The 25,950-nt window shown below is 37.3% G+C and overlaps 1 long non-coding RNA gene across 1 annotated transcript in view; it reads right to left on the minus strand.

Annotated features, from left to right (window-relative positions):
• The window catches only part of LOC116088104, a 55,382-nt gene that overhangs the window by 17,999 nt on the left and 11,433 nt on the right, over nucleotides 1-25,950 (minus strand). Inside the window, exon 2 of the long non-coding RNA XR_004117772.1 lies at nucleotides 4,188-4,488. This is a non-coding gene — a long non-coding RNA (uncharacterized LOC116088104). The remainder of the gene's footprint in view (nucleotides 1-4,187; nucleotides 4,489-25,950) is intronic.

Here is a 25,950-nt window from a genome sequence, read left to right on the forward strand (position 1 = left end):
ATTAAAGGCATTTGCCATCACTGCCCAGCTAGGCTGAGTTTATATGTTTTTTGAAAGACATTTTACACTTGGGTTAGAGTCTTGGCTAATTCTTTGCTGCATTTCAAATAATATGAGTGACACCATATTCATTAAAATATTCTTTTCAAAATTCAAAGTTTATTTTGCTATTATTGTTTTCTTGTAAGTTTTATATGATGTCCACTTGTGTGACAGGATTACCTGAATATGAACACACATACACACACACACACACACACTCAAAATTTATCAGAATAGGTGGTTTTCTAAGCAGACCTGTGATGAATTCTAGTTACAAGCCTTTCAAATGCTGGTTATTAGTGGAAACTTTGTGCTTTGACAACATATGATTCTGCAAGTTTTCTGGTTTAGAAAGTCAGAATTGGGGTCTAGAAAGGTGGCCCAGTGTTTGAGAGCACTTGATACTCTTCCAAAGGAAGAAGTTCTATTCCCAGCACCTCTCTTCTCTCATGTGCACACGTTCACACATGAATGTGTACATACCGAAAATGAAAAAAAAAAAATTAAGGCAGAGTTCTTTAAAATGTGCAAGTGATTTCTTAATGACTGATAGTCTGCTTCCTTTGCAGTTCAGATTCATGACTTTCCTACCGTTACTTGGGTAGAAATCCTCCTTCTCACCTCTGCCTCACTCGCTGTCACATGTAGAGTCTTCTAAAGACTCTTCAGTCAGTGGAGCTGGGCATTTTAGCTAGTGTTTCAAAAGATCAGCTTCTACCTTCCTAAAGTCTCCAAAATTGGACAAAGTGATCATCCTTCCCCAAAGCATGATAAGGGGAATCATGCATCATGTATTCTGTCAGCTTCTGTGCTTCTACAAATGAAGATGGAGAGTGACTTTTGTAACTGTGGATCAGAGCCCAAAACACAATAACCTGCCAAACAACATTATGAGTGTGCTCAAGCACTGCCCTTACATTCCCTCATTCAATCTGGATAAAATCAGAGAAAAGTTACTTTGTGTTGGAAGTTTAATTAATAATTATACTGAAAGAAAACATGGATGTTGATACATCTTATTAACATATAAAAAACGGACTTGAGGTTGATTTTCATTTTTCAGATTTTCACTACTACTGAAAGAAAGTTCTCTTGAAAAAAATTCTCAACAACGAGGCTTTGTCTTCAACTGACACTGATAAGATATGACTAGGAAGGGGGGAATATTTGGCTGTTTTACACACATATTGGCAATTTGGAGTCATCTACTTAAATTAAGGAAAGAGTACCATTTCAAAAATCATATTAACTCTTGTATTCCCAGTGGACATTAGTAATAGGAATTAATGAGCGATGCATTCTATTATTCTCTTATTCATTAATTTAATACACTTTTATCTGTATTGATTTGTCACAATATTATGTGAGTAGAATTTCAGGCATAGAATGTAGAGCTATATCTGAATGAAGCAAACTGCCACTTTTGAAAGCTTATTCTATAATGGAATTTTTCAACACCCAGTGATTCTTATTATGTGAGAAAGCCCACACAGGTCTTCGACTCTGGTCTGCTCTGCTAGAGTCTCCTGAATGTCTGCCCAGAATTCTTTTCTGGCCAGCATGCACATGGGAGGGTCGAATCTGCAGGATACCTTCCCTCACCATGGCTACCTGCATCCTGGCGACTGCCATCTCTCATCTCAGCTGCCATAGCAGCTGTCCTTCAGACCTGCTTTCAGACTTGTCAGCCTTAGCCACTGGAGATGCCTGCTCTGCTCCCTGCTGCTGCAGCTGAGCAAGACCTTCCCTTCTGCTACCCCAGATCTGCTTCTAACCATGGACCTCAGTGTTTCAGAAGTTGAAGACCCATCCATTCAAGAAGCCTTTTCAGAAGTTGCTTCAGTCTTTATATTAAAAATTAGACATAGGTTTTCTTGTATAATATATTTTGATTCCAGTTTCCCCTCCCTCAACTTCTCCAAGATCCTCAGCACCTCACCATCCATTCAAATCCATACTCTTCCTATTTCTTACTAGAAAATAAAAGAAAAGAAAAGCCAGAATTGAACACAATAAGCAAACATACATTTAAACATAGCCTATGAGAAACACATGCAAAGACATACACACACACACACACACACAAATCCCATAAAAATACAGAAACTAAATAAAAATATACAAACAAAGCTGTGTGTAAGGTTTAAAAAAAGACCAGACACAAAACCAAAACAAAATAATGAACAAAGTCTCTGAAAATACCATTTAGTTCACTTTAAATTGGCCATCTACTGCTGTGCATGGGGCCTGACCTTAAATATGGTTTGTATACCTGACAAGACTCAGTTGGTGAAAATTTATTTTTCCTTTGTGAGTGCTTGTCAAAATTGGAGAGAGTTTTTTATTTAGGCATGAGGGATTGTGTCTAATTACCCTCTCAGAGCTGGGGCCCCATCTTGTTTAGATCTGTGTAGGCCCCGTGGATGCTGCACAGTCTTTATAAATTAATGTACATCAACCCCATTGCATCTAGAAGACCTTGCTTCCTTAGTGTCCTTCATCCCTTCTGTCACTTACAATCTTTCTGTCTCCTCTTCCACAGAGTTCTCTGAGATCTCAAGAGAAATATTTGATGGATGGCAACAAACTGTTTAAGATTCTGTCTTCTCTTACTCTCTGAACATTGCCTGTTGTGGGTTTCTGTATTTCTTCTCCTCTACAATGGGAGAAAGCTTTTCTGATGATGGCTTAGAAAGCACTGATGAATGGATATTGCAGAATGTCTTTAGCATTCATTTTACTGCAATGTTTCTTTAGCAGAACAGATGTATCTGACTTTCCCCTAGGTCCATGACCTAGCTAGTCTCAGGTTCTTGACCATCTGAGCAATGCAATGCCAAGCATAGGTCTCAGATCATGGAGTAGACTTTAAGTATAACCAGATAGTGGTTGGTTACTCCTACATCTTTTGTGCCACTATTGCAGTAGCATATCCTGGAGGTCACCACTATAGATCAAAAGATTTGTAGCTTGGTTGATGTCTACCTTTTTCCTCTGATAGTATGCAAAGTACCTTTCAGTACCATGAACACTAGTCAGTAGAAATTAAAGTTTCTATAGGTAAGCACTCCCCCAGTTCAATGAGGTATGCAGGTGATGACTTTAGCAATTGGGCCTTGTCATCAGTTTGTGGAGAGAAACCATTGACTTGACAATAGGTTCTCTTTGAGAGCTTTTATGGGGGTACCTTTGAATAACAAGTCAATTAGATGCAACCTATTTCTGACACTGGATATTTCATTTGATAGCAGGACATGTTGAGTTGGGGCTTTGTCTCTTCCAGTGTTTGATGATGCCATTTAAATTTAGTTCATATATACATATATTTTAAGAATCTTCTACTATAGTAGGTTTTCAAATGATCCCTCAAAAGATCCTTGGTCTTAGCTGTCCCTCCCTGTATTTTCTCCCTTGCCATCTATTTTCCTCCTCATGAGGTCCACCCCAGGAATGTATGAAATTGTGACTGGGCTGTTTCATTGCATTCAAGCATAGGTAAGACAAAATTTAATTGTGAATTAGGCATGTTAAAAATTAGAGATAATAACTGCAAAGAAGAATTTTATAACAATATGCTACATTAAAAGTTATGTGTATATGTCATCTGCCTCAATTCCATAAATTTCATAGCATAGGAAGGATAGAAACACAATGAAGTGGTGTGATTTACAATTGTTCTAGACAGAGTGAAATAGCTCTCTCCTGTAAATGAAATCCTTTCTCCTGTAAAGAATTATGCAAAATTAAAAACTATGACTTCTTTATTTTTTTAAAGTTTCTATTAATTTTTCTACTATATTTGACCTTGGTTAACAATACCATAGAAAAGAAAATCTTAAGTCAGGCCTGTTCTGTTTTTATAAATCCTCCCAGGAAGATAAAATAGGAAGATTACAAGTTCAAGTCCAATCAGAACTATCTCATGACATCCTCTCAGAAGTACAGAAGGCAGAGAGAAAAAGGGGGAGGGAGGGAGGGAAGAGAAGAACAGATAGAACTATGGGGAATCCCATCCTCACAGGCAGATCCAACACACACAGCTTCTTCACTTGCTTAAACTTCCTTAAGTCAGCAGTACTAAGCCCTAGTGTGCCAGAGCTCACCCAGCATATGTTCAACTTCAAATACAATGTCTGTAACCTTACCATGGTTGCCATATTCATGTGCATGTAGGAGGTAGATGCTCAATATGAAGAACAGCAGCTACTTCTTGGAGTGGATGCTCAGCAGCATGAATACAACCATGTGTGAAATCCCTCCAGGAGACATCAGTTGTCAGCCACCTTCAAAGGCAGCAACACTGGTTGCCAATGATCCATGAGGTCATTCAGACCATCTCAAAGCAGTTCACAGTCATGCTTCAGGTCAAGGCCTTCCAGCACTGGTACATGGGCAAGGGCAGACAATATGAAGTCACTGGTTGGAGAACATGAACAGAATCCAACTCTAACAACAAAAATAACAGGAAGCAGTAATTACTTTTCTCTTAATATCAATGAACTTAATTCCCCAATAAAAAGACATAGACTAACAGACTGGTTACATAAACAGGACCCAACATTTTGCTGTACACAGAAACCCACCTCGGTGAAAAAGACAGACACTACCTCAGGATGGAAAGAGAGGGGACAAAAAAAAGAGAGAAAGAGAAGAAAAGAGGCTAGCCAGAATACATGGAGAGGGGGGGAGAGGGAGGGAAAAGAGGGAGAAGGGGGTTAGAAAGAAAAGAGAACCAGAGAGAGGAAGAGGCTAAACAATCCCTTTTATAGCATGCAAGGGCTACCTGGCTGTTGCTAAGTAACTGTTGGGTGGAGTATGGAGGGAATCCCAACAAAGGTACTAATCAGAAAGCACAAGGTGCATATCATTTTCAGAAAGGGACCTGGAGCATGCTGGTGAGCAGGTGATATAACTCTCATGGACTGTTGGTAGGAAAGCCTAACAGCACAGCCTCAGTGGAACAAACTAGGTTGTTATTCAGACTGAAACGTTTCATTTTCATGTACCTTGAAATACTTTCCTCAGCTATATATGCAAAAGAAATGAAAACATTGTCCCAAACTGACACATATACACAGATTCTGAAAGCAACATTGTTCACCTTTGACACAGGGTAGAAACAGCTAAATACCCCATGAAATAATAAATACACAAACAATTTGTGACTTATTTGTACAACAGATATTATTCTATGACAAAAGAAGGTTTGGATATAATCTAACCTATAAATAACCTCTACAAAAATTATGCTAATGATGGAAGTTAGAATATCCTAAATAAATAAATCCACAGAGGAAATACATACATTATTGGTTGTCATGACCTGGAAAAAAGGAAGAATTTGCATTCTGTAAAGTAGGTAAATGGTTAAACTTTGGAGTAATAGTAATATTTGGGGACTGGATGGAGACTTAAGAATTGCTGTCAATGGTCCTATAGTGCAATGCTTGTGTTAAAATGCTTTATTAATTTTTTCAACAGTGCCATTTATTGTGTTCTATTAACCTGTTTTACCTTAAGCTTTAACGGTGACAGAAGTTTCATGTTGAAACCCACATACCAAGTAAGATGCTGAATTTTAATTACTGCATTCCAGGTTTTGATATGGAATAGGTTCTTCTCAGCTTCAACTAAGAAGAATTATGCACTCTTGTCCTTAGGTATTTAATGAAACAGTTTAGTATTCAGGGTTTAAGGAACACATTTTGAGTCAGGATACTTTGACAAACTTGAAAACCATTAGTACGTAATTCCTGAAGTTAATAATGCACTTCATAACCCCATAGCTTGTTTACTTTTGTTCTGAAGTCACATTGAAACTTTTTGCTGTATTATTTTTAAATGATGAAGGAAATCAGTAATTCACTGAGTTTGCACATGAGACTAAGGAGAAATCAGATAAACTGAGTTAGTTGTGTAAGTAAGAGTTATGCTTTGAAATCCAAGGGCAAACATAATTCCTCTGTGGCCAAACCAAATGACAAATTGTTACAATGATCCCTCTTCTTATATTACTTATTCTACTACTGTGTGCATATGGTCTTCTGATTTATTGAGAGTCTTCCACTGGGAAGAGGAATGATTTTAGTCACCTGGAAGGAGAGGACCCCAGAGTGATGTCACCGTATTATAAGAAGCACCCACTTAGAAGTCAGTGTGCAGGACAGAAGGAAGATGGTGTTCAAAGGCCATAGAAGAGGAGACTGTAATGAACATTCTAGACTTTATCAGGCCAGAGACTCAACCAGGGTAAGACTTACAAGTTCCATTTGCAGAATATAAATAAAATTGGCATATGCTGTGCAGCACAGTTTTCTTTCTTTAGGCAATTTGAAAATGAAGCTAGGAGCTGTTCCCACCATCCAAGTAAATATACCCAGATCCATCTCTACCATCTATGTGCACATGACCTTGTGGAACTCTTAGAATCCAAAAAGAGGTCCCAGGGAGAAAGAGGAAATGAAATGCTTAGAGTGAAAACACGAAAGAGACTCAGTTGCATTTGAAAAACAAATAAAATCCACAATGAGAAGCAAATTATAACAGTGAATACAGAAGCTATAACCAAAGAACCACTTAAAGAAAAAGACTAAAATTTGAAATTCACAGCTACACATTTTGAGAGCTTCATACGTACTCAACCAGGTTACTACTTTTTAATTCAAAGATTAAAAAAAGATGATGTTGGGCTGGAGTGTTGGCTCAGTGTTTCTAAGCACTTGCTGTTTTTGCAAAGGATCTGAGTTTAATTCTCTGCACCCATATCAGGCTGTAACTTCTGTTTATTTGGGTTGTGACTGCCTATATCCCAAGTTTATTAGATATGACACCTCTGGAGACCATGGGAATCTCTACTAACATACATATTACCCCCCCCACACACACAAATACACGTAATTTAAAATTTTAAAAGCTAATTAGAGAATAGTGGAAAATATAGATTCCCAGCTGGCTATCTCTGGCCACTAAACAAGGCATCCAGGATGAGGACTGGATAGCATTCAATTGAATTGTTGGTCAAGGAGGGCCCTAAATAACCCAGACTATTTTTAAGATAATGGGTTACAATCTGCAAACTAACAGAAACGGGGGGGGCATTGTTGAGGACAACATTCAAGCAATTCATTGAACACTGAGAAGTCAGGATGGTGCCTACATGAAGCCTTGACTCCTATCTTGTCATGTCTTTGGTATGAAGGCTACCAAAAGAGAAATGTAAACATCAAGCCTTTGACCTACAATCTTTCCTGCCTGAAAGATATACTAGGGCAGTGGTGGTACAGAGCTTGTAGGAGTAGCCAACCTATGTCTGATTTGACTTAAGGCCTACTCCACAAGATAGAATCCATAGCCGGCACTTCTGGGTTGACCAAGAACCAAAGAGTAGATAGGTCAAGAGCATATGGCAAAACCAAATAACAAAGAAAAAAGAAAGCAAGAAAGCAAAAAAAGGAAGGAATGAAGGAAGGAAGGAAGGAAGGAAGGAAGGAAGGAAGGAAGGAAGGAAGGAAGGGAGGAAGGAAGGGAAGGAGGGAGGGAAGAAGGAAGGGAGGGAGGGAGGAAGGAAGGAAGGAAGGAGGAAGGAAGGAAGGAAGAAAAGGAAGGAGGGAGGGAGGGAGGGAGGAAGGGAGGGAGGGAGGAAGGAAGGAAGGCAGGCAGAGAGAATGACAGAAAGAAAGAAAGAAAGAAAGAAAGAAAGAAAGAAAGAAAGAAAGAGAGAAAGAGAGAAAGATAGGAGGAAAGAAAGAAAGAAAGAAAGATAGGAGGAAAGAAGGAAGTAAAAAGAAAGAAAGGGAGGGAGTAAGGAAGGGAGATAGGAAGAATGAATGAATGAAGAAGAAAGAGAAAAAAGAAAGAAGAAAAAGGATCAATAAAATGATTCCTAATGACACTTTGCTATACCTGTAGATCAGTGCCTTATTCAGACATCATCAGAGAAGCTTCCTCCTGCAGAAGACAGGAAGAGCAGCAGAACAGAAGCAGAGACACAGGTAGACATTATGCAGAGAGTACTTGAAACACAAAGCTCTAAATGAAATTTCTTCATCAAATCTCTCCCCTCATAGTTCAGGAAACTCCAAAGAAGAGGAGGCAAAAGGAGTGTCAGAGTGGAAGGAAATGGAGGAGATCATGAGGATCAAGACCCATATGAGCTCACAGATCCCGAGGCAGCAATCAAAGGGGTCCTACACGGGTCTTTACCAGGTATTCTGTGTATGTATTATAGCTTTCCTTTTAGTATTTTTATGGGACTCCTGGGTGTGTGAAAGAGCGGTTGCTTCTTCCTGTGCCTGCTCCGGGGGCTCTTCCTTCTCTTGCATTGCTTTGTCAAGCCTTGATGTGAGAGGTTTTGCTTTGTCTTACTACATTTTATTTTGTCATTTGATTGATTGTCATGTCTTAGAAAAGAACTGCCTACTACTTTTTAATGAGTGGCAGAAAGAGATTGGATTTTGGGTGAGAGGAAGTGAAGGGGAACTTGGAGGAATATGGAGGAGAAACTGTAATCAAAGCATGGACGAGAAACTGTAATCAAGATATACTGTGTGAGAAAAGAAAATATTTTTAATAAAAAGAAAAAATAAAAGAAAACAAAGGCTGAGTACTGGCTAGATAGGACTGTGTGGCTCTGGCTTCCTTTCTTGCTTGTAGGAAAGTTTCCAGAAGATCTAAAAATGCTTAATGTGCACTGTCCATATAATGAGAAAAAAAACATAAGACCATCTAGCATCCATTAATAAAGAACAAAATTGAGTTTTACTTCTTACTGCAACCCTAAATGCCACGAGAGCACAGATTAGTGCTCTTAGTTTCCAACAAACAGGATGAGCACTAATACATTTAAGTAATCAGTATTTTAATCAGTTGAAACATGAAAAATAATTCTCAGATAAGCCAATACTTAAAATATACACTTCTTGCAATACTATCTGAAAAACCTGAAATGCAAATGCACATGAATAGGCACAGTGACAATCTCAAATGGAAGCACTTGTAAAAGGGCTCTGGTGTTATACACTGACAGGAGCTAAATGTTAGTCAGCTTTATGTAAGCAGTCACTAAATTAAAATGGTTAAATCTAACTTGTAAGAAAAGTTGTAGCATAAAAATATCAAATTAAATAAGAAATGTATGGTTTTCATATCCCATGGTGCAAAATGATAAAGCATTAAATATTCATTGTAATATCTGTATGAAAACACACAAAAAAATAGTTTTTGCCTTAAAGCCATTCTTGTACAAATGTCATTAAAAGTCCACATATAAACACATGTGTGGTTAAACTTAAAAGGCAAGTATTGGTAGCACTCATTTCCAACATCCTAACTAATATGTGCACACACTAAAACTAGGGCATGACAGAGCATCAGAAATAATGTGGGGTTTTTTTGTAATAGAAATTGTAGACTGAATAACAGCTTCACAGTAGTTAAGACTCTTGACTTAGGAAACAAAAAACAAAAAACTAATTGTTGGGAGAAAGTTTCACATATGTCCCTTGACCTTTTTTAGATCAAAGAGACAAACAGTGATATATATATATTTCAATCATATATATGTCATATATATTATATATGTAACATATAGTGATACATAAATATATATGTGTATATATATATGTACATAGAATTTAGGATTGTAAGGCTGAAAAAAAATTAAAACATTAAAAAAGAAGGGTAAGAACACTTGCTGAGGTTGTGTACCAGTTATCATGTAAAAAGTAAAACACAAGCATGGTCATCACATTACCTGTGGAGAGTGGAAACAGGAGGACTCTTATTTACAAGCTGAGTTCCAGGTTTGGTAAGAGGTTCTATCTCAAAGAAATATGGTAGAGAGAGAGAGCAGGAAATCTAATATCTTCATCAGGCCTCTGAATGTGTGTACTCCTGCATAAGCAGCAAATACATACACAAGCTCATACACGTACAAACATACATAATACATACACACACACTTACATACAAACATACACACAGAGACAGACACAAACACCTACATATACATATACACAAACACACACAAACATATACACAGGCTTGCACACATGCAAACTTACACACACACAAATACATAGAAACATAAACACAGAGAAACACGCACAGACACACACATAGACACACATACAAACGTACACACACACATACAAACACATAAAACATACACACACGCACACACACACATGCACACACACTCACACACACGTGCACACACACACATGCACACACACACATGCACACACACTCACACACACATGCACACACACTCACACACACGCACACACGCACGCGCACACACACACACGCGCGCACACACATACATGCACACACACGCACACACACGCACACACGCGCATACACACACACACACATACATGCACACACACACTGGGACGTGAGAGACTCCCTTACAGATAGTGTAAATTCAGTCCTCAAACTCAGGTTGAGTAACCCAAGTTGACATCCTCTTTCAAGAAAATAGAATGCTTTTCTTCCTGGATTTTCTTCTTTGCCCCAAAGCAGGAGAGGCATACACCCCCTATATCTCCCAGAGTGTTTTCTCCTCATGCTGTTGGGAAACAGCATGTTCAGCAACTATTGCCATTCTCATAAATGCCATTTTACCACTGCAGAGCCTCAAAGTCTCTCCTACCCTCAGCATACAGGACTCATTAAACAAGCTAAGACACTTCCCCAAATGAGAGACTCACTTCAGTAATTACCCTGTAATTTCCTCTATTCTTGCCCTCTCTAGCCCACCCCCAAACTTTTTTTTTTTTTTGGACACTCCATCATGCATTAAAACACTTTGGTTTATATTTTTCAGGAAGTTACTTTTCAAAAATTTTGTGATTTTTTTTATTTCTTTTTCTCTGGGTTTCTCTGGGTGTTTGTTTGCCTCTGTCTCTCTATCTCTCTTTTGTTCACATACACACACATACACATACACACCAACTGAATGCAAAACTTGCCTTAAGTATTTCTATCATTAAATGTTCTTCAAGAATGTGATTATTGTTAACCATAGACAAGATGCATGCTTTAGTTAACAATTCTATTTTCAAAGTACTCAGAAAGTAATAGTAGTTTCACAATTATAAATAGTGTACAAAAATCTTTACATCTCTGATTATTTCCTTCATATGCTCTTTTGAATGGCATATTATCCTAACAAAAGTATAAACCCTTTGAACTTTCCATACGTGTTGCCAAATTGCTTTCTAGAAAAGTGATAGCAGTTTAGAACCCACTCTGGCCTGTGGTGGGTGAAAGTGATGTACTATCTGGAATTTGACCCCTATCTCCTGACTCCTCAGGAGGATGACCATGAGCGCAGTATGTAATGCTTAACCCGTTACTCCTCAGGGGGATGACCATGAGCGCAGTATGTAATGCTTAACCCGTTACAACGTAGGAACAGTGAGCAGCTTTAGTCATCCAGACTTGGGCTGTGTTCAACTCTTCCTTCCTTCACGGTATTTGTAAATCTTTCTCCCCGGGCAGCACTGTGTAAAGAGAAGGACTAGTTCCTGAGCACAGCATCCTTCAATGTCTGTAGACTGACTGGCATACAAGCAGGTTAGCAGTGATGATGCTAGGAAATGCAGCAGCAGATGAGTACTGCTCAGCAAGCACAAGACTGTAGCAAATGAGAGAACCCTCCGTTACCGTTCTACAGAATCACAATGAGCCAGAGTGAAATCCCAGGTTTTCTATTAAAAAGAAAAATACTACATTGATGTCTGATTTTTAAATCTCTCTCTTTTTTAAAAATTCAGCTTTAAAAAAAAAAAAACTGCTGTTAATATTATTCTTATACTGCCGGGCTGTTTGAGAACCATTCAGCTCTTATTTTCTGTATCAAAACACTGCTCTACACATTGAATGTTTCCATTATCTTTGGAAAAGGATCTGCTAATCAGAGTTTGAAGAAATGCTGACCAACTGTGTGAAGACTGGCCTCAATTTAATACAACTGGCAAGACTATCGGTTTCTCTTAATATCATTCACTGCATAAATATGAATTCAGCCTCTTCCGTCTGGAAAACATCTATTCATGTGCTGCACCCATGGGACAGCCATTCATTTGTCTTCCCATCACTGTCATAACTCTTCATAATACTTCTTGTGTGAGGACCACTCATGTGGAAATGTGGCCATCCCAGTGAAATTGTCTACTATTCCAAATAGAGTTGTTTGCTTTTGCATTTCTTTATAGCCAGGCAGAGTGGTCAGTTGAGCACACATGCTACAGTCAAAGATAAACACACACACAAACACACACCATATATATATATATATATGCACATATATATGTATAAAAGTACATATACATATAATATCTCAGAAAACATCATCAAAGGACAACAGAAAATACATACATATATAAATTATAATGTATAATGCATGAGCATATATTTTACATTGCATATATTAATAGCATTTTTAATATGTACTACACAAATACATATGCTTCTGTCTCAAAATAAGTAGATATTTATATACATATGTACTCTTGAACTTAAAACATAAAAACATTAGAAATTTAGTACAGTGAAAAATTGAAATACTAAAATCATTTTGATCTAAAGAATCGTTTTGACATGTCATGGTAATTTTTACATTACTTTTGCCAGGATAATGGCTTGATGAAGGGGATGTTCACTCTTTAATTTCCTAATGTCAACCACTACAGGGTAATATGATGGGCTATTGAAGTACTCAATATCATAATGGAGACTTTTAAGAAAAATATTGTACTTACTGGAAAAGAGAGTGAAATGATAGAATGGCAGCTCGGATCTAGACATACCACACCAGGCCAAAGCAGTTCCACATGGAAGAGGTTTAATGGAGACAAAGGGGGAAAAGAGAGAAAGACAAACGGAAAGGGGGCAAAAGTGGGGAAGATTCTATCTTTTATTTAGGCTGTGAAATAACCTGGTCCCTGGTCACAGGTAAGTGTGGAAAGTGGACTCCGGGAAGGTATGTGGTTGTCATGGCAACAAGTATCACCTATATGTGACTTTCCTGAGTTTGGAGCTGGTTTGCCAAGCTGATTTTTGAGAGAGAGAGAGAGAGAGAGAGAGAGAGAGAGAGAGAGAGAGAGAGAGAGAGAGAGAGAGAGAGAGAGAGAAAGGGAGAAGAGGGCTGAGCATGAGCTCAGTGGGAGAGTTTACAATACAGATGAAGCCCTGGGAGAGAGCTTGTTTCATGCAGATGAAGCCCTGAGCAGAAGGTGTGAGAAGCAAGAGAATGAGGAAGACAATAAAAGGGATCTGCTAATCATTGCTGGATGAAATGCTGAAGGAAGGGGGAAGCCTGAGAGGGGAAAGAATGAAGAGAGAAGAAAGGAGGAAGAGGGAGGTGGAGAGTAGAGAGGAGATGTGGAGAGGTGAGAGAAGAGAAACGGAATGGGTAGGGGAGGAGATGTCAAATAATGGGAGGAAAAGAGATGGAGAGAAGGGAGGGGGAGGAGAAGAGGAGAGGAGAGAGGAGGGGGGAGAGAGAGAAGAGAGGGAGAGAAGAGAGATTAAGAGAAGGGAGTGGAGAGAGAGGAAAGGAGAGGGAGAGGATTGGAGAGGAGAAGGGAAGGGAGGGGAGGGAGAGGAGAGAGGGAAAGAAGAGAGATGGGGAGGGAGGGAATGAAAACAGGAGAGGAGAGGAGAGGAGAGGGGAGGCGGAGAAGAGAGATGGGGAGAAGGGAGGGGAGGAAGAGAGGGAAGGGGAGGGGGAAGGAGGAAAGGGGAGGGAATGGGAGGGAGAGAAGAGAGAAAAGAAGGAAGGACAGGAGGGTGAGGGTTGGTGAGAAAGAAGAGAAACAGGAGAGAAGAGGGAATGGGAGGGAAGAGAAGGGACAGGAAAGGAAGAGGATGGAGCACAGGAGAGAAGAAAAGGATGGGGAGCTGATTAAAGAGGATAGGGAGAAGAGGGGATGGGGAGGACAGAGAGGACAGAGCAGAGAATGGAGAAGGAGGGCAGAAGGGAAGAGCAGCTCTGCAGGCGGCTGGTCACCTCTCCAGTTTCAGGTAGTGTTACCTTCTCTTGTCTTCCTTTTGTCATTTTCTGACCTGACTGGTCTCACCCAGCATTCCACCCTAAACTTATCCTCACTGTACCTGATATAGCCCAGGAAGAAAAGAGGCTGTGTCCCAAGCCAGCTAATTCTTTGAGCTTAGAATTCAGAGATCATGTTTCCTGCCATTTTTCTGTTGTTTGGCAAGTTCCTGTTCTAATTCATATGTAAGAGAAATGGATTCTATTTCCTGAAGCAAAAAAAAAACCAAAGTCCTGTTTGAAGGGATTTGTGTAAGAAAGTGAAGCGCAAATTGAGCTACTTAAAAACTACTTGCTTAACATAGTAACATTGAATAAAAACATGCTTTTTCTTAATTTTGCCTTAACAAAATTTCATTAACATTTGTGCATGTGACCTTAATAAAAGATATTAAGTGTGCTATAAATGTTTGCCTGTCTGCAGATTTCCTGAACAAATTACTGTATGTAACTAGAATCCTTCCAGGTCAGTACACAGAGCTTTTTCTATAGCTCTGTAGGCTTAATAAACCAATGTGCCATAGCATATTTACATTTTTTCTTATGGATGAGAATACACTTGACTCTTTTTCCTACTGCCATTGCCAGCTTACAAGTATGTCTTGTTCACTCATAATGAGATGCTATGTTTGTTTCCTGGGAGAAAAGTGTCTATTTCAAAAGGTGCACACATTTTTAATTTCAATGATACAATTTACTTTCTAGGTTGGAGCTAATTGTGGTAATATATTTGCCATAAAAATTAATTCTAATTGATGGGACAATAAGCTGGGTTCTAATCCAGTGGCTTAGCACATAGGACATCGAATGAAGGCAAGATAATTGTAGCTAGCCTTGCTCCACTCATGGACTTCAGACACCACGTTTTCTCCACATCTTGGGAGTGGCCTAGGGTTCTCTTCACTATATCCCTCACACTTGATAAGCTGCCAAGAAAAGAGAGAGATGTGGAATTCAAAATAAAATGGAAGTTATTTTAAGGTCAAACTTTTAAGTGGTTTATTTTTTTTCCCTCTATTCTTCTGTACAAACTGAAGAAGCCTCTATCTTACTGTAAGACAAGCAAGAAAACAGTTTTCTTGTGTGTTCAAGTAGAGGAACATCTGGTCAATTTTCGCTTCTGATGACTGTATGTTTTCTTCATGTAATGCTTCTATTACCTTTATTATGACTTGAAAATCCTGAGTAACTCTACAAGGAACAAACTGTAATACTGAAAGTTTCAAGACTGTATAAGGAAACATGTTTCCTACTTAATCAGTATAAACCCTAAAGATTGTTAATAATTTTTACTCTAATTGGGTTGTTCATGTAACACTGATTTGTTACTATTTATTATTTGTTGCTAGCCATTACTGATTCTGAACTAGAGTGTAGTTTTCAAAACTTTACATACAAACCTAGTACTCAGAATGGTACATATATCAAGGAATAATTCTTATAAATGAGGTTCTTAGGATGTGCCAACATCCAATATAAGGATATATTCCACTGTGGTCTCAACACAAATGGAAGACCAAGTGAGGTTCAACTTCAAGTCAAGAAGGTTTCAGAAACCAAAATCTGCAGGACAATCAGTACTGAACTCCCAATGTCCAAATGTGTAAATGGTAATTGCAATCTACTGTGCCAGGGAGATTTTTTTAACAAAAGCCCTAGTTATCTAAACACTAACATCCTTACACATAAAAGATGTTTTCTGACTTTCTTTTAACCATTTATGCTCCCCATTGTATATACATCTTTCCCTTTCACTCTTTCTATATATGGGGATGGGATGGGGGTCAGGAAGTAAGTTTTTAAGTTTTCATGTATACGTTTAAAATTATGGGGGCAGATTTATTTACCTTTTAGTAAATTGACTGTGCTTTTTAATTTTAATACAATATTTGCTCTCTTACTAGTCATTAAAAATTATTTGCAAATTATGGATCAGAGAACATTATTGTTTCAGGCTGCATTTTTTTTTGCTTTTTTATTAGTTTCTTTTGAATTGGTTTCTGGGATCGCTGGCTTTGTAAATGGCTTACATTTTTCTCTTTCTTTATGAGCATCTACAGAGGATGCCGTGAAAGGCAAGTCAGAATCCAGTGCTGGAGATCAATCCCTGTATTGGGTAAGAATGGTGCCATGTGGTATCCTATGGAAAACGTCATGACAGAAAAACTCTCTATTCCAACTGGGTGGGGATGTAGAGAGGGAGATCCTTGACAAAGTGAGCAGTGTTTACAGGGAACATGGAGGTGGAGGTTAGTGGTAGAATGCTGGTGTAGCATATGAAAAGCTCTGTGTTAAATCACAGAAAGAAAAAGCAAATCTGTACATCTTTCCTTTTCATTTTTTTTACTTTTATTAGAAATAGATTATTTTCTTCTGATGGGGGACATTTAGACTATTTCAAGTCTCTATCTATTATGCATAGAGCAGCAGTGAACATAGTTGATCAAGGGTCCTTGCTGTAGGATGAAGAGTCCTTTAGATATGTACCCAAAAGTGGTATAGCTGAATCATGAGGTAGATCGGTTCCCAACTTTCTGAGGAACCAACTTTTGAGAATGATGAGACCTCTAGCAGTTCTTTTAGTGTTCAGGATTGTTTTTGGTTGTTTGCCTGTTGTATTTTTGGCACTCTGTTTTGTTTTGTTTTGCTTTTTGTAAGACAAAGGAAACAATCACCAGAGCCCACAGAATAGGAGACATCTTTACCAGCCACATTTCAGACAAAGAACTCATACCCAGAATTTACAAAAAGTTGCAGAAATTAAATACTAAGGAAATAAAACTGCTAGTCAAATGAGCAAATAAATTGTACAGATTTCAATTTTTAAAAACCCCACAAATGGCTAATACCTGTTTTTAAAAGTGCTAAGAATCCTTAGGAATCAGGGAAATGCAGATTAAATCTGCTTTGAGAGGCCATCTTACCTCAGTCAGAGTAGCTATCATCAAGAAATCTGACAACAAATGTTGAAGATTATATGGCTAGTCATTGTTGGTAGGGGCTGTAAATTAATACAGTCACTGTGGAAATCAGTTTGGAGATTTTTCAAAAAAAAAAAAAAATACCATCTGACACATCTTCTTGGAGCACACCCAGAGAACTCTATACCCAACCATAGAGATATTATGTTTTATTTGCCATAGCAAAGATCTGGAGTCAATATATTAGTCCATCAACAGAGAAACTGAAAATAGAAATATCTATGAATAGAATTCAGCTCAAAAGAAAAATATAATCACAAAATTTTCAGTAAAATGGAAGGAATTAGAATGTATAATATTAAGTAAAACTAAACAATCTTAGAAAGAAAAAAACCTGCATGTTCTCCCCCCATAAGCAGGATGTAATGCATAATATCTGTAACACATATACATAAGAGTTCAGTATACTGTGTAGAAAAAAGAGCAAAAATGGGTAAATACTGGGGATGGGGAAGGTCTGAACACAGGTAACAGATACCAGTTATGAAAGAAGATACAAAGCAAATTGTTTCCATGTTCTAACTCTTTCGTGGAGTTTCTTGTTTTCTAAGTGGGTAAATGCATAGCAATATATTCTATAGTGAAAGTCTAAAAACCAATGTGAAATTCCACAGCCTTAGAATGGCTATTCTAACTATAGTTCACTGAAATATACAGACTTTGTATCTGTTGATTTGCAGTATGAGGTGTATATTATTTATGGATTTTTTATTCTGAAGTTTATTTTTAAAAGGAATTAAAGAAAATAGGAGATAAGAAAGTCTTAACAAATAAATTGATGTCACAATATGCCAACATTTGACACACAGTTGGCATTGTAGTTCAGTAGTAAAATGGTTTAGTAACAGGTACCAGGTTTGATAGCTAGCACCATAAAAATGTATGCATATATACATGCATTCATACATACATGCATACATATATACATACATACATACATACATACATACATACACATCTCTCCAGGAACCTGGAGAGATCAACACAACGGTCATCAGATCAAATTTTTGTGAGGCATCATGTGGGTGGGTACTAAACCCAAGACCGTTGCTAAAATAATGAATGCTCTAAACCATTGAGCCAGAGCCATTGCTTCTGCAAACACACACACACACACACACAAACACATACACACACATACACACACACACACACCACAATCACACCATACATACACACTACACACATTACACACACACATACACACACACACCACAATCATACCATACATACACACTACACACATTACACACACATATACTACCCACAGACAGTACACACACACACTCACACACACACACTTCTTATCACACAATCAGGGTTAATCTTTATTAGGGCAATTTTTTTTTTTTTGTATTTTTGCAACTGTAGCCAATTTGTATGACTGCACTAATAACTTCCCAATATATCTTGTCTGTTGCCAAGGCAACAGGGCAGAGGTTCAAAGTGGAGTGAACTGTATGTGCCTATATTCAAATCCTGTATCTACTGCTTACCATTGTTATGAACTTGTTATAATTATTTTGTCAATACATAGTAACAAGAAAGTGGTTTGACATTAATTCAGTTTCGCTAAATTAATAATTATTGAAGTTTCTATATCAAGGAAACTGGGCCAGGTGTTGCAAGAGCCTTGGAGATGAACTGGATATATGATACTTACTCAGAGGCATTTTATCCAGATAGAATAGGACACATAAAAGTTGTTCCATTAAGAGTCTCCAAGTGAGCCAGGGAATGTAAGGAAAAACACCTTAGGCTGCCTTGTACTTCCCAAGGGAGAGTTTGAGGGGACAATAGGACTTGTGGTGACAACAGAGGAGAGGCCAGTAATGGGATGTGGAAGGGAAAGCAGACAGCACACCATGGACAGACAAGATCCAGAAAAACTCAGAGCCCAGGAAGAGCATGGGAAGTAACTTGCTGTGTGCAAACACAAAGGCTGAGAGCTATCAAGTGGGAACCATAAATCGGAACCTGGATTCTCAAGGGAAAGAAGGAACTTTAACTGAACTCCAATCATGGATGGCAGTCCTTCCCTCTGGTATGGATCACACTCTTCTGGAAGCTTCCAGAAGGTGATTAAATATTAACTTAAACTCTAGATGTAGAGATACTAAATCAATAGGAAGTAACTCTATGAGGTTTCCTATGTGAAAATAGCAAGCTCAAACTTTGAATGGAAGTTTATAAATTAATTTGCAATTTTTAAGACTGCATTTGAACTTTATCACATTTACCAAGCAGTAGCCTCTGTGAAAGACCTTTGTGCAGGAATGGGAATAATTAAATTGGAGATTCATTGTACCTTTTCAATCATTTTATTAAAAAAAAAAACTCGTTCTGGTTTCTCAGAGGAAAAGATAAACCACAACGAAGGAAGTGGCTGAGTCTTTTTAGAGCACTGAATTCACCATAAAATACCCTGTCCCCGAATGACATTAACAGAAAGCTGGGTGGGTCAACTCCTGACACTATTTTCCTTTTCAAAACTAGCTTTTTTGTACTTTTTTTTATTTCAGATGCTGGGTGGGAAAAAGATGATGAAGATACAATCGTGAATGAAGAAGAGTTTAAACTAATCATTGAAACACTGTCAGATGAAACTCACTGTAAGTATGGAGGGGTGACAAACCTTATTGAAGTCTTGTCTGATTTGAGTTTGAACATGGCTGGACTGGTCATGAAAATACAGTAGTGAGGAAATTCCTAAACAAAGCAGTAACTGCAAAGTCTTTTGAGCATCCATGCGTTTGCAGGACAACAAATTATGTGTGTGTGGCAGGGCTAAGAGTAGGCTTTTTAACCAAGGCAGCCTTTGCCCCAACTGTCTTTTAGACAGTCTATTTAGTTTAGAACAATTAGGAGATAGCTCTGAATGCAGGCAAGGAGCTCCAGTGAATGCTAAATCATGGCAGTGGTCCAGATAGAAGCTGATAAATTATGAGGACTGTAGTCAATTTTCATAGTTGCATGCTAAGCACTCACTGTTGACTGAGATGTACATTATGGATGAAGATAATTCACATATAAATTGTTTCTATCAATTTCTGTGTGTATAAATGAAGGTTGAGTTTAGGACCTATAGAAATACAACTAGATATAGCTGTAGGTACTTGGAAGAAGCCATCTGGGACCCACAACATAGAAAAGGGCTCTCAGTTTGGAAATAATCTTAAATTGGGTGGTATCCGAAACTTTGGAATAAGATGGTCACCAAAGGAATTGTTTAGAAGAACTTTTCTGAAAAAGTTCTTCTAAACTTTTTAACTTTTTAAGGAGCCTAGCAGTGTGTCTGGAATAGAGTGAACACCAGAGGAAGCACTGTTAAATGGATGATCAATTATATAAGGGAACCTATTAAGGCTTACTATGCTTAAATTCTCATTTAGGCTGCTAAGTTCCATGTACTGTTGTTTCTCTTGAACTTTTCTGTGTCTTAGTGGTTTTCCCCCACTGTCTACTTATTAAGAAAAGTAAAGCTGTGTCCCTTGGTTAGAAGGTGTCATAGTCTCAAATCTACCTCTACAGCTCAGGAAAGTAAGGTGAACAAAGAAAAATCGAAAATGCCTGAACTTAAATAGTTATAAATTCAGTAGAGTGGTTTTGATGGGAAATAATTCTGGAGCAGAATGTGTCCTACTGGAGGGGAGGCAATACTAAAATCTCTATTGACAAAGTGGGGGAAGGGGCTACTCAGGAAGGTTAGTGCTCTTCAAGTCAAGATCTACTTAAGCAGAACATTTTCTTTCAAGTTTGGTTGGTTTTTATGCATGTGTTTATCTTCAAATAATTAATGAAAAATATATTTTCTATAAAACTCCTGCAATGACAGTATATTCTAATTATTTCATTATATCAATTTCTATCCCAGCCCTTGCATCTTTTTGTGTTACTATTCTCTCATATATCATAGCAGAGAGCCAAGTGTGGTATATGTCATGGGAAACATGTGCAAACTCACCGAGAAGCTACAGTGTCCTGATGCTATGAACCACTCATATGTGAGAGTTAGGAGGGTCTGGAAAGCCTACTGAAGAAAATGATGTCAAGGCAAGAGAAATAGCTCTTCTTGGGATAACCAAGGTGAGGTAGGAGGGCATAGGGAATAGCTTAGAACCTGAAATTCTACTTGGCTTGGACCAATGCACACTCTTCTCTGAAGAATGGAAATAAGTTATCCCCCTTAACAACTACTCCCTCCCTAAATCAAGTACATCTTGGAGGACAATCGAGAAACCATTAAGACAATGGACTGATCTAGCCAAGACTGGTCTTAGGTTCTTATTCTGTAAGGTAAACTTTTCCTAAAGGAACTTAGGAGCTGAAACTCCTATTTACCACCTAATGCCAGTACGTAAGGGGGCTTGCATATCTTACTTGAAATAAGATTCATTATGAAAAGAAGCATGTGAAGTGAACAAGGCCTTACTTTTACATACTAATATCAAAATTTTGCAGTAAAATTGCATTGCTTAAGGATATGCTGATTTTCCTCCTGAATTACTGAAATTACTAGATTGATAAGTCAATTGATTATGGATGTGTGGCTTTATCTGCAAACTTCTCTTGTGCTTCTGTGTTCTATGTGGCTCTCCAAAGGTTAGTATCATTTGGTTTTCATTACTGTCCCTCTAGAGAAGCATTAAAAATAAGATAATGTAATGTTTGTGATTCTTCACAAGTTATTTTAAATGCTTGTGTTTTCATAAACAAATTTGAGATAAACATATTTTCAACTGAAGATCTAGAAATTTATTTGAAGTTTTATATAGGACAAAGTTACATCTTAAATATATTGAGGTTCCCAACCTATAAATGGAATTTTTATCATTTTTCCTGGTCTTCTTTCATTTCTCATGGTGTACATATCTTAAATACTTTGTGTTACTCATTCCAAAGTAATTTTTTATATTATAGGCATTTTTGAGAAGTAGTTGTCACTGGTACACACAAATATAATTGCTTTTTCAAACTCCTTGCATCCTATGGCTTTCTAAACTACTTTATTAGTTCTAGAGGTGTATTTCTCATTAGATTTTGATAGTGGTCTTCCATCTAAAATACATAAATATCTCTTATACCTCAGTAATAAATAGGCTATTTTATTTTTAATCTTTTAGAATAAATCTCTTATTGAGAATTCAAGGACCATAAAAAAGTTTTAAACAGACTCTATTAGGAAACATAAATCCAGCAATGCAAATACCTGACCTTTGGATTTTTGAGAAATACAGAGGTTAAAGTTTGCCTACTTTTACTCATATGAAACAAAGTCACTGAATATTTCCATCCATTAAATCCAAGCCTCCTCTTTTGAAAGTGGACCTATATACTATTTTCATTGTAATAAAGTAATGAGTAAGGTAGGTTCTGAAGTTACTCTTTTCCTGCTTAGTTATGAGTGTCTGAATTTTTGGTTGACATCTGAAATAAATACAACTGCTGGAACACCAGTGTTCTTATTGAGAAATCTGATTATTGACCATATCATGGCTCACCACAGGCTAAGTAGGTCACCTAAACTCTGGGTAAGCCCCGACTCCTGTAGGCTGCCAATACCCCATCAGTGTTTACTTAGTATATTGTCAACAACACACCATTTTCCTCACCATATTCTGGTCCACAACTCTGACAGAAGCCCCATGTTCCATCAGAGGCAACACTGGCAAACAGAGTGCCAAGTAAGCCTTCCATCCTACAGAATACCAACATTTTCTCAGGCCATGCTCCGATTAATTTTTTACTGCCCCTCCTCACCAACTCCAGCCCATAACTCCAGTAGAAACCACCTGCCCCACCAGAGGCCACACCTGACTCCAGAAGGCTGCTTTTCCATGAACTACCCCCACTTTCTCATTGTCTGCCAATGCCACCCCCAAGCATTGATCCCCTCCATGTAATGATATCCTAGTCCTGAACTCCAGCAGAGGCACCTTGTTAGACCAGGGGACATGCGGTCCCACCAAAAGTAACTCCAACCCCAATCTTGGGTGGGAGACACACTACTCAACCACAGGTTACTCTAGCCAAAAAACAAAAGAAAACAAACAAACAAACAAACAAATAACAGAGAAGAAATAGAAATCAGTGGAAAAAATTGCCCATCCAACAAATACAAACTCACAAATCAGCACTCAGGCCTATAATTATCCCAAACTCAGTCCTTAAGTGTCAGTATAAAAAAAATAGGCAACAGCTAAGGAAATATGTCACCACCAGAGCTTACCTGTCCTTGAACAGCAAGTCTGAATATTCCAACATAGATAAAGCTTAAGAAACTGACCTTAAGATCAACTTCATGAAAATGATAGAGGTCCTTAAAGAGGAAATTAATAAATTCTTTAAAGAAATGGAAGAATATCTAAAAAAAAAAAAAAAAAAAAAAAAAAGAAAGAAATGGAAGAAAACAAAAATTTCAGAAAATTAATAAAACCCTTAAAGAAAGCCAAGAAAAACAAACAGCTGAAGGAAATGAATAAACTGCTCAAGACCTGAAAGTAGAAATAAAGAAATCACAGACTTAGAGAATTCTGGAAATAGAAAATGTAGGAATTTAAAAATTACAGAAGCAAGTTTCAGCAATAGAAAGCAAGAAATGAAAGAGACAATTTCAGGCACTGAAAACACAATTCAAAACATGGATACAACTATCAAAGAAAATGTTAAATCTAAGAAATTCCTGACACAAAACATCCAGGAGATTGGGAAAGGATAAAAAGAACAAACTTAAGAATAGTAGGCATAAAGAGAAGAACCTGAGTTCAAAAGTCCAGAAAATATTTTTAACAAAATATTAAAAGACAAATTTTCTAACCTAAAGAAGGACACTCTTATAAAGGTACAAGAAGCTTACTTACAGAATGCAAAATAAATCTCTTGGATTCAAAAAGAAATTCTCTTTACTATATAATAACCTAAACACTAAACCTATAAAACAAAGAAAAATTATTAAAAGCTGCAGGAGTAAAAAAAAGAAAAAACAGTCAAGGAACATATAAATGCAGACCTACTAGAATTACACACCATTTCTCTATGGACACTCTCAAAGTCCGATGGGCCTAGACAGATGTTCTGAAGACCCTAGAAGAGCACAGATGCCAGTTTAGAGTGCTATAACCCCCCCAAAAAATCAATCACCATAAATGGATAAAAGAAGATATCTATAATAAAGTCAAATTTAAAAGAATCCAGGCCTCAAGAAGGTCCTATAAGGAAAATTCCAACCCGACTAGTTTTAACAACAAGAATGAAAAGAAATAAATAATCTTACACCAGCAATATATATATATATATATATATATATATATATATGTATATGGAATTATGTATATGTATGCCCATAAATGCACACCCGTGCAAATGTGCATGTGTGAGCATGTGTGTGCATGTGCACACAGCCACACTTTTAGCTTCGACAACAACAAAGCAACAGAAATTAACATTGACCATTAACATTTCTCAATATCAATGGACTTGACTCCCTGATAAAAAGATTCAGACTCGTAGAATGGATGTGACAACAGGATTCATTCTTCTACGGAATCCAAGAAACCCATCTTAACTTCAAGGATAGACATTACCTCAGAAAAAAGGGTTGTAAAAAAATTTCCAAGCAAAAGGACCTAAAAAACAAGCTGGTGTAGATATTTTAATATCTAACAAAATAGACTTTCAAACAAAATTCATCAAATGATAAAGAGAAAGACACTTCATACTCATCAAGATAATCTTTCCACTCTTACTATCTATGCCCCCCAAACACAAGGGCATGGGTATTTGTAAAGGGAATACTACCAAAACCTAAATCATACATTGACCCTTATATATTAATAATAGGAGATTCAATACCCAATGCTCAACAATGGACAGATTCACCCAGACATGAACTAAACAGAAAATAATGGAGCTAACAGATATTATTATGAATCAAATGGGCCTAGCAGATATTTACAGAACGTTTCTCTCATGAAAATAGATGCAAAAGTACTAAATAAAATACTTGCAAACTAAACCCAAGAACATATTAAGAAGGTCATCCACCATGACCAAGTAGACTTTATCTTAAAGATTCAAGGATAGTTCAACATACAAAAATATGTCAATGTAATCCATCATACAAATAAACTGGAAGAAATAAAACCCCACATGATCATCTCATTAGATGCTGTAGAAACTGTTGACAAAATCTAATATCCCTTCAGGATAAAAGTCTTAGAGAGATCAGGAATACAAGAGACATACCTAAACATAGTAAAGCAATATAATATAAACACAGTAAAGCAAGCCTATAGCTAACATCAAATTAAATGAAGATAAACTCTGATTAATATCAGAAATAAGACAAGGCCATCTACTCTTTCCATATCTACTCAATATAATATCCAAAGTTTTAGCTAGAGTAATAAGACAAGTGAAGAAGATCCAGAGAATATAAATTGGAAAGAAAAAAGTCATTGTATCATTATTTGCAGATGATATGATGCTATAAATAAGAGACCCCCAAAATTCTGCCAGAGAGCACTTACAATTGATATACACTATTAGTGAAGTAGCAGAATACAAAATTATCTCAAAAGAAAATGTAACCCTCCTATATACAAATGATAAACACGCAGAGTTAGAAATCAGAGAAGCAAAAATCTCCACAATAGCCACAAATAATATAAAATATGTTGGGGTAACTCTAACCAAGCAAGTGAAAGACCTGTATAATAAAATGTCCAAGTCTTTGAAGAAAGAAATTTATGAAGATTTCAGAAGATGGAAGGTCTCCCATGCTCACAGATTAGTAGGTTCAACATAATAAAAACTGCTATCTTACCAAAAGCAATCTACAGATTCAATGCAATACCCATTAAAATTCCA

The sequence above is a fragment of the Mastomys coucha genome, unplaced genomic scaffold (assembly GCF_008632895.1).
Source record: "Mastomys coucha isolate ucsf_1 unplaced genomic scaffold, UCSF_Mcou_1 pScaffold14, whole genome shotgun sequence".
NCBI classification, from domain to species: Eukaryota; Metazoa; Chordata; class Mammalia; order Rodentia; family Muridae; genus Mastomys; species Mastomys coucha.